The sequence below is a fragment of the Lemur catta genome, chromosome 12 (genome assembly GCF_020740605.2).
Source record: "Lemur catta isolate mLemCat1 chromosome 12, mLemCat1.pri, whole genome shotgun sequence".
In the NCBI taxonomy this organism is placed as follows: Eukaryota; Metazoa; Chordata; class Mammalia; order Primates; family Lemuridae; genus Lemur; species Lemur catta.
The window spans coordinates 11,600,406-11,610,593 of NC_059139.1; the positions used below are offsets into that span (position 1 = coordinate 11,600,406).

Genomic DNA, 10,188 nt, shown 5'->3' on the forward strand with positions numbered 1-10,188 from the left:
TGTTCTGTCTGTCCAGTGGAGCTCACATCCACAAGCACACCCACGTTTTATGGGTGGCTCTTTTCCAGGTTGCTGGCTTGGCGTTTTTCAAAATGCCCTGGATGGCTGTTTGGAACTTGTCTCTGCTGACTCCACTGGGCTCAGTTTCAAATCTCTCCTAATCCACTAATGAACCTTTATTAAAGTGGGAGAGAGAGGTTGAATCAGTCTTTGGACACATTATTAAAATAAAGTAGAAGCAGTGAAATGATCAAAAGAGAACACAAAAGGAACACTCGGTCTCTCTGCCGCCCCCTATCCAGGGCTTTAATGCTGATTTTTTCTTTTTTCTAGGTTGGGGGTGGAGGGGGCGAGGGATGTCAATATTAGCAGCCTAATTTTTCATTTTGTTTTATTGTAACATTAATTTTGTTTATTTTTCAAGGAAGCTCATGAAGAGAGTGTTATTCACCAGCAAATCCCTTCCACCCATTTTGTTTTTTCTTTTTTTGTGATTTAAAATTCAGGTTGAACAAGTGGAAGGTCCATGAGGATTTAAATGACCAAATAGGCAATAAAATGCCAGTCTTTTAGAATTCTAAAAAAAGCATCTGCTGGATCAAACAGTTTTCATGAACCACCCTGCTGGCTATTACTGCCCTCACGCCCTTAGATTCCTCTGCCACCCACACTGCTCCCTGTGTCTGGGACACCCTGAGTCCCCAGTGACTCTGTGCTCAACTACAAAGCAACCACCATGTACCTTTTCAAAAATGTCCCCTCATCCTTAAAGTCACAAATCAAGGAAGAGATGCCTTCCAGATATGCAATTCAACTTCCAACACCAGACAGCGTTTATTCTAAAATTTCTGTTTTTCTGCTGCACTTGTGCTGGTCACTGGTTCATGCAAACATGGAGCAAACGACTTGCTATTAGACCCAAAGGACAGACCGATGAATGTCTGAACATTCCTGGCCCCCAAGCAACCTACATTCTGGCAAATAATTTATTTCATAAGAAGTTATAATAAACGAAATTAAAAGAGAAAATCCTACATATAATATTGTGCTTGGTATTTGTTTTTGTCAGTGTCTGTTTCTTCATTAGCTTCTTAATTGGGGAAAAAAGGTCATTACTTACAAATTTATTCTCAAATTGAGCCATGGATATTTTGATTTTTCTTTATTTTCTCTTTCTCTCTCTCACTCTGTAATATAGAGAGATACTCCTTGACTTACAGTGGGGTTATGTCCTGATAAACAGGGTCTTGGTACAATGACCTAATGTTTTATTGGGAAGGGAAGTAAAAGTGAGGGCTTAGGATATAAGTTTGAGCCAATTTCTTCTTACTCCGTATGATGTGTAGCCTGCTGACATCCCCATGTTTGTTGTCTTCTTTTTCTTCAGTGCCCGAGCTTGTGCCTTTGCTCACCTCAGCCCTACCCTCAGAGTCACTTACTGCCAGCTCTGACTGCCCGTCCCCGCCTCTGTCAGCAAGTGCAGACCTGGAGGATGATGGATGGCTTTGCTAGGCCTGAATTGTTCTCAAGTTCCAGGCTGCAAATCCTAAGCCATGTCTTTCATTAAGGCAGTCAAAACTGGTGTTAGAAATATTTTGGGGGTTAAAAAAAGAGCAACTTGAACAACTTACCTACCACTGAACTGTTTAATATTCTAGAATTTATGGTGCACAGTAAAAGGTAGAAGACTCTGTCGGCAGTCCTGGGGTTGGGATATTCCTGTGCATACTCGCGTCTGCTCTGTTTTGGTTTCACCTCACTTTAGTTATTTAATTTGGTGTCTGCAAAACCCTGTGTGCACATTTTTATGAGCCTTGGGACAATTTACTGCCAAGCCTGCTTGAACTATAAAATATGCTTCCAGTTTCGGAAAACCACAAATTATTTACCAAGGAGGCAAGGAAATGGAGGTCATTGATCTCATTTCTTACATAATTTTAAACTTCCTTTCTGAAGCCTGACATCTCCCAGCAGTCAGAGTGATGTCTTCTTTAGATAGATTTGATAATGGGGAAGAAGAGGTGAAAAGTGGTGAAAGTTGCTAACTGCTGTGCTCCTCTGTTTGCTTTTCATGCTCAATGCCAGGCATCAAAGCTAGAGCAGTAGAAGGTAGATATATAGTACCCCTTTGCCTATCTTACTGTGTTTATAAAGAGTTAAGCAGGAACTGCTGGAAAAACTCTACCTTTTGAGGAGAAAGTTATTTATGAAAGAACAGTATTAACCCGAAACAATAGAATGAACCATCATTAAAATGAAATTATAGAGCAGTATAGAAAGTCAATCTTTGAAACATCAACTGGTATCAGTTTCTTCCAAGATACTTCAAGAGTGACTACCTGTGACTAGCAAATATATTCAACATAAAAAAGAAAAAGTGTGAGGATGTGGAGGGCTATAAAATGAGTAGGGAAATAAGTGACAATCTTAAATCAACTGTAAAGGAAAAAGAAGGAAGAAAAGATAGCTCCTATGTGTCTAGCTTGAAAAGATGATGACTCAATTGAGTGACGCAGGGGAGATATACATTATTGGTTTGAAAGCCAGGAGCTCAGGAATTTCTCAACAGATGGCAAAATTCTTGTTGTGTAGCTTTATTTATGGGAGATGGGTACATGGATCTGTCCAAAGCGGGGCAAAATCTCACTTTATTAGGCTTTGAGAATCTTTTTCTTCCAAATTCTCTTCTCTTTTTCCTCCAAGGAGGCAGAGGAATGAGAGGTACCAAGTGCTAGTAAATTGTTTACCTTGGAGACTCCCATGTTTTGGAGGAAATAGCTGGTAAAGTCAGCAGATACCTTTTCTGGGGAGCCTCAGAGTTGTGAATTAGGAACTTGGATCCAGGGAACATCAGATTTTCACTACATCAGCAGGATTCAATTTAATCAATTAATAGAACCCAGAAATAAATTAGGTGACTGATAGTGGGGGGCAGAATCCCAACTGCACTTAGTTATAATTTCAGATGTAGAGTAAGGAGGTTCCAGGAAGCATGGCTGCAAGCATATGATGAGTTTTTTAATCTCTTCAATGCTTATGATTTTACTTATTCCTGTTTCTCAAAATGGTTAGTGGAAACAGTCGAGGAAGTAAACTTGTGTCCTGGAAGAGAAGGAGAAAGTCAGGGGACTATATCCCATTTCATAGCCAGGCGTGGGGATAGGGAGGGGATGCTGCAAACAAAGGAAGGGGGGATGGGCAGTTTGAGAAGAGGGAGGAGGGGAGTGACACAAATGCCTGAAGAAGGGACAAAGTGGGACCCAGGCTGATTCCACTGGGATTCGCAACACTCCAGACAAATCCAGAAGCCGGCAGCTAGAATGAATGTTTATTTCTCAATAAGGAAAAAAGAGTTGAAATGGACTGGAAGATATTGGGCTGTGTGAAAGGATTTACCTTATGGAGGTTCAAGTTAATAAATGACTTTATTTTCATACCCATGTGTGATCTACGTACAGTTCATTTCCTAGCCATGATGAGCTTTGTAAGGAGTTTAGCATAATGCCTGGCACCTGTTCAGGGCTCAGTAAAGAAATGTTGGACCTTTACCTCTGATTACACCCCCAATTTGTGCCTGATTCACTATTACTCTGTTATCGTGAGAACCTCAGCCGAGCTTTCTGTAGTGGAAACCTGTGCGTTCTAAAGTCAATATGCAAAGAGTTAAGACAATATTCTTTACTCCTTTTGAATTATTTTCTCAGTGTTCCAATTGACTCATATTTTTCAGCCATGGAACTTCCTCCTGAAATTGGTTTCCTTTGTCTCTGTTAGAGGACAATTTGAAACAAATGGTTTCTATTTGTTTTGAAAAGCAGCTAAAATCTTCAAATGATAAGTGCAATTTATTCATCTTTCACGTGTTCTTTGTTTTGAACTTGTTGAAGTGAATTTCCCTTTTAAGTTAGCGTATTAATAAGATAATTTGTAGCACATTTCATCTGGGTTTAAAATAAGGACTTTGGCACCTTGACCATCCAGCCCACTAGAATCAGAGAGCAGATGCCTAGTTATGGTTTCCTTTCTATCTATCCTGAGTTAGCTGAGATTCTTGAATGTGAGTGTTGCTAGCTTTAAGAATTTTGGAAAATTCTTGATCATGTTTTCTTCATATATTTATCCTGCACTGTTCTTTCTTTCTTCTTCAGTAACTCTAATGATGACACAGCGTTTTGCATGATGACTTGCATGTGATTGGTATGTGTGTTCTTTTGTTCTCTCCATGCTTCAGTCAAATATTTTATGCTGATCTGTCTTTGGGATCATTTAACCAATCTTCAGCTGTGCTGTTAAACTCATCCAATGAAGTCTTAGTTTCAGATATTGTATTTTTCAGTCTTAGGATAATTAATTTTTACAGATTCCAGTTCTTTGATCAAATTCTACATCTTTTTGTCACTTTGTTAATATCATCTTGCAATTTCTTTAACATTTCAAAATGTAGTCTTTGCATAAAAGGCATTGGAAGCTTAGAGGGGGGAGGCTGCAATGAGGGTACAGGATGAAAAATTATCTATCTGGTGCAATGTTATGCTATTCAGGTGACAGGTGCACTAAAAGCCTAGACTTCTCCACTATACCATTTAGCTATGTAACAAAAAAACATATGTACTCCTTAAATCTATTTAAAAATGTAGTCTTTGGATGCTAAATACAATATTCATTCTTCTCTTTGCATCTGCTTATATTGTTTGTTTGTTTCATTTGGTAATTGATCACAATTCTTTGCCTCTTTTTGTGTTAGTAATTTGTTGCCATATGCCACATATTATGCACAAAGCAAGTGTGGAAACTCTGTGTCATGCTACTCCTACCAGACTCAGCTCCATTTTTCCTCTGTGAGGCCGATAAAGTGAGGATCTCATCACCTTAACCCAAGGGAGACTGAGTTGGATCAAGACTGAGTTGACATTTTAGTAAGACTCCCTTTACTTCTAGTTCTGCTTTTATTCCTCAGGCCTGTCTCTCCCATACTTTTGATCAAGAGCTCTGAAGGATGGTAGAAGATTTGGTTTGTTCTTTGGCATCTTACACTGCCTTACACTACACCCAAATTTGATAAACATTTTGGGAAGGCCAGCCTTGTTTCTGAGCCAGACCCCTTTCCTCAAGTGAAACTTTCTCTCCCAATTACGTTGGGATTATTGGACATTTTAATCTACTTTACAGAAACTCTCCAACCTTGCGCTCAGCCTCAGAATTCGGCAAAGGTACTACAAGGAACACCAGCCAAGCATTTAGGGGTATTTTTGCTTCCAAATGATTGTGGTCACTTGTATCAATGCCAAAAGCTTCGCTGGTTTCTCCTTTTTCTCTTACAGGTGCTTTTGCATGAACCGGGTCTGATTTGTGCTGAGAATCAGGAAATGTCCCAGGGAAGCAACCTGTGAAAGACAGCTCACCTCGGGAGAACTCTCTGCTCTCTGGAATTTTTGTTCATCTAATTCTATTTGTTTCCACAATTCACAGATCTCTTTAAATACAATTTTTTTTTTTGCAATCAATTTGTCTTTTTTAGTTGGTAACAGGGATATATTTTCCTGCAACCAACTGCATTCTACCTGTAACTGGAAGTCCCTTTAGGGTCAACTTTTAAGAAGTCTGGGGCAGCTGTGTCCTTCTAGCCTCATATTCTATAAGGGAGTTTTCGCCTGTTCCAGGAGCTTTGGATAAGACCATCACAAAGAAAAGTGTGGACATATGTGACAAACTGAGTTTAAAAGTTAAATTTGTGTGCTAAAAGTTCAAACAGAATTGTATTCCCTGATAGCTTACACTCCTGTCATATGTAGTTATTATATAAAGACAATACTCCAATAGCCACAGTTGTCGCTCTTTTTTTTTTCAATATGAAAAATATTTGTTAAGGTGATTCTTATATAAGGAAATGCTGAAATATTTCAAATCGAATCTTATCGGTCATAATGGGACCCTTAAAGTTCTTCGAACCAGGATTACCCACATGAAAAGCTTGACTGTCCCTTTCTCTCCATGTGTGTACAGGGTATACAGGGAGCTTCCCCTGCAAACACTGGTGCAGAAGGTGATGATAGTCCGGAGCCTGCTGGATGTGGGAAGTATCCATTGACTCAGAGCACCTACGTCTAAGGAATTGGCTGTCATTATCCCTAAGTACCTGCATTTGCGATTTCAGTAGATCTTTTGATGTGTTCTGAATAAATATTACTTCTGGAATTGAACTTCTAGAGCTCCTAACTTTGGCCTACTCTGGTTTTCTCTCTGTTTTTTCCTAACATCATGATATCCCAACTCTGTTCTCTACATAAATTTCCCTGACCACATAGTGTACCTTGGAATTTCAAAATACTTAACAGACTTTATTTTACTTGACTCTTTACAATGAACTTACATGGATGGACATGGCTCCCAAGTTCTACTTTAGAAACAAGGATTCTGGAGGTTGAGAAGTGAAGCATAATCAGTAACAGCGGGTGACAAGATTTAAACCCAGGTCACTTTACTTTTTTGTTTTTTCCTACGATATCATTATGTGAGTCTATCCTAGCTCCAAGATGACAGATGGCCCTAGAGAAAAAAAAAAGCACTTCCTTACATCTGGTATATAGTTGAAAAGTGAAGATTCCACACAAATAAATATGGAAAGAAGTTTTACCTGTTCCCACAACTTCCTCTCTGGGGCCCTGTACACACCAAGGTTAGATAACAGAAAGGGGACTTATGTAACAACCCAAAGTGGAGAAATTTATAGAGACTCTCTTATCATCATATAGCATGAGCTGATCATCTTTGGAAATATGAAGGTTCTGATGATCTTAGAGGTGGCTCCACCTGAATTGCCCTAGTGAGGTCTATGTTCCTTCCTGCCTCTCTTTCAACAGCCTCAACTGCACTCATGGACTGGACACCCTTTCTTTCCCCATAGGTCCATCTAGAGCGAACTGGATGGAATTGAATGACTGGATGTCTAACTAAGGCAAGGAGAATAGAGACTCGAAAGAGTGGTGATTCCTAGGGGAGGCGCTCTGATAAATTGGGAGAACAACACTTACATCAGGGAACTAAGATGTGTGGGAAGAACTTCCACGCTTGTTGAGGACAAGGCCAAATGTATAGGGCAAAGCAAGCTTATTGGAGTCAAGAGTCCCATTGGAGAATTTTGTCACTTAAAAATTATAAAACATCAACAGCTTCATATGGTTCCACCTAATATTTTATACCTTTTTCTATTCTGAAACAATGATTTTTTAACAATGTAAGCTATATACACACATGCTTTAAAAATAAAATTCTTGACTATAATATAGTGGATATTTCAGCAAGTAAATGCTCAGCATGACTTCACCTTCACTTGAAGACATAGGTATTAGCCAGATGCTTGCTGTATGAGAAATACCCTGGGTACCCTAGCTAGAAATGCAGATGTTGTCAGGGGCATTGTGTTGGTGTCTTAAATAACACCAGCATTTTGTCATATTTAGAGCTGCCCCTGGGCTGCCTCCATGTTTCCAGATCTGCTTTTCAATCTTCTCCTTGCTTCTGGCATCTTTCTCTCTTGAAAAATCAGTTATGCATTTAAAAACACATGTAGCTATGTTTTAAACACAGTGTTTAGCAAGAGATATTCCTTACTGGGTGGTCCTTCATGTAGCTGGAAACAGAGAACATGACAGTTTGAGGTGAAGGAAGTAGAGAGATTGCATAGATGATGAAAGCTAAGCATGCAACAGCTTTCCCATAAGCAAGCATTTCAAAATGTATTTATAGAAAGGCAGTAAAGGAATAAGATGCAAATCAAGCTATTTTTAAACCATCATTTTCAGGGCCTAGGAAGAAATGATGAGAATGAATTCTTTAAAAAAACACTATAAGGCCTTTGGTGGTGTTTTTAGTTGAAGTAATTTAGAGATGATTAGGTATTGTTATTTTTAATTCAAATTTTTAGAACAAAAGTTTACCAAAATAGAAAGCTTTGCCATGTCTTTTGCCCACAACTTTAAAAAGTAAACTGTGAGCATTGGGTCACCATAACATTTCTTTTTTAGTCTCCTTTGCTTGCAAATTTATCCACGATCAAATTACATTGCACTCCTTCCTCCCCTAACTACCTGCGGCAGAGTGTTACATAAAAAAGTCCAAGCCTTGTCTTTTTGTCTGTTGCTCTGAGTAAATAGTAGAAAAATCAGATGCCTGAGTCCAGTGATTTGATTTCATACAAACGGATCTTGTTAGAATACTTCTTTACACCTGGGGTATTGGCAAATTTATTTGTAACCTTCCTCACCGAGTGAACAGCAGTGGTATTTATTGCATCTAAGATGTGTTATAGTTTCAAAGATTTTGTTTGTACCCCGGAAAAGTGACTAAATTAAGAAGTACTTAGTTGACTGATCAAAACCAAATCAAAGCAAACTCCTTTAAATCATTTCACTGTTGGCCCTACACCAGTGTATAGATAGTGTATGTAATGGTATATTTTTATTTTTTATTTTTTGGTTCTATTACCCAGCAGTGTGCAGACCCAGATATTTCTGCTAATTATATAATCCTTTGAACTTCAGATTGTGTATTGGTAAATGTGGATGAAAATCTACCATGGCTCCTTACAAAGAGAGCTCTCTACGTGGATGGAGGGTGCTCTGGTACCACTTGAGGGGTGGGCTGAGATGGCAAAGGAATAGGATACACTGCCTCTGGGGTGAACGGGTCCTCTGACCTGTAGGGCTTCTGAGTAGGACACAGAACTCTGGGGCTAAAGCTTAGGACATTGGCCATGAAGATAAGCACCCCTGCCGGTTATTTCTATTTTCTGTCCCCCTCCTGTCTCTTCCTGGTCCCACCCCATGCAATTCCCAGCCTCTTCTCTGAATCAGTGTTGAAGGTATCTTTACATAGCAAAGCTGTGCCAGACTATACAGCTGCCCAGGTTGCCCAAGATGTATATCTTGGTTTGGCCCTGGCCAGTTGAAGGAGTAATGAGGAAATGCATTGCTGTGATGGTTCCTGTCATTCATTTCTCCACGTGTATTGGAGATTTTTTTGGTGGGATGCATGCAAACTACTTGTGAACTCCCCGCTTTGTTCCTCTCCCATCTGCCTCTTCTTTCAGACTGCTTCTAAGAATTAGAGGAAGATATCTCTTGACGATGCTACGGACAGAGTGATGTGTAGTGTGCTGGGGGATGCAGGGTTGACTGGTGGAATCTGGTGTTGGGTGGGGGATGTGGTTGGAAGGGAAGGGGAGTAAGACTCCTCCACTTTCCCAGTCTAGAGAAACTATGCTGGTGCCACCTACCCTGAATGAGAAGGGGGTGTTTTTGTTTCCACCGTTTTTGAAATCCTATTGCTAATGTCGCTATCTTCAAAGAATTCTGCTGTTTACAATAAAAGTGAGATCTCCCTTCTCCTTCCTTTGTTACACAGCCTCTGATGGCACTACTGTCACTGGCACCTTTGAATTGCAGGGGCCTTTGACTACTTTTCCTCTCCACATTTTCTTTTATCCCTGTTGCTTCTCATCACTTTTTATGCCACAGAAAATGCTGAGCCTCCTGGCCAGCGTCCCTCTCAATTGGTGAATGTTCAGCAGAGAATGAGACCTTGCTACCCTAAGAATCAAGAAGAAGCTGTTTATAAAGTTATTGCATTTTTCAAAAAGTAGCTGTAATTAGTTGCGGTGTTAGGCTGTAAAAAAAATGGAAAATGTTCTTTTTTAATTTAACATCACTTGAATAACACAGATGCTCATTTACTGGAAGAAAACTTAGTGTCAGTGTATGAGTGTACATGTGTGCATGTGTATAATTACATGTGTGTCATTCCACACGTATTTCTGTAGTACCTTTTACATGGCAGGCATGGTGCTAGTTGAGCCATATAGTTAAGGGTAAAACAGCCATATCTCTGCCCTCAACCAATTACACTCTAGGATAAACAGCCCTTCTATGTTTAAATTCACAAAGACAGATTTACAACATGATAATTGTTGTGTTTGAAGAAAAGTGAAGAAAGTACAGAGAACTAATAAGATGGGTTAACAGGGGACCCTCGTCTAGCTTGGAAGTCTAGATAGTGCTTCCTAAGAAAGTGGTATTTAAGATGAGACCTTAGGGTAAGTTGGAGAAGCCCGGCTGAAATATGAAGCCAGGAGCCCGGGGTGGAAATGAGTGACATCAGTTGTGCTGATGGAGAGAAGCGTGGCGAGCTGGG

General features: G+C 39.7%; 1 long non-coding RNA gene across 2 annotated transcripts in view; it reads left to right on the top strand.

The window, feature by feature from the left end:
- Window positions 1–6,195, top strand: part of LOC123648514 — a 28,375-nt gene extending 22,180 nt beyond the window's left edge. The window contains exon 4 of one of the 2 annotated variants that reach the window (XR_006738644.1): window positions 6,004–6,195. This is a non-coding gene — a long non-coding RNA (uncharacterized LOC123648514). Of the gene's footprint in view, window positions 1–5,321; window positions 5,810–6,003 lie in introns of those variants that run through there. The other variant, XR_006738645.1, reaches the window with a different exon arrangement.
- The last annotated feature ends 3,993 nt before the right edge of the window (window positions 6,196–10,188 follow it).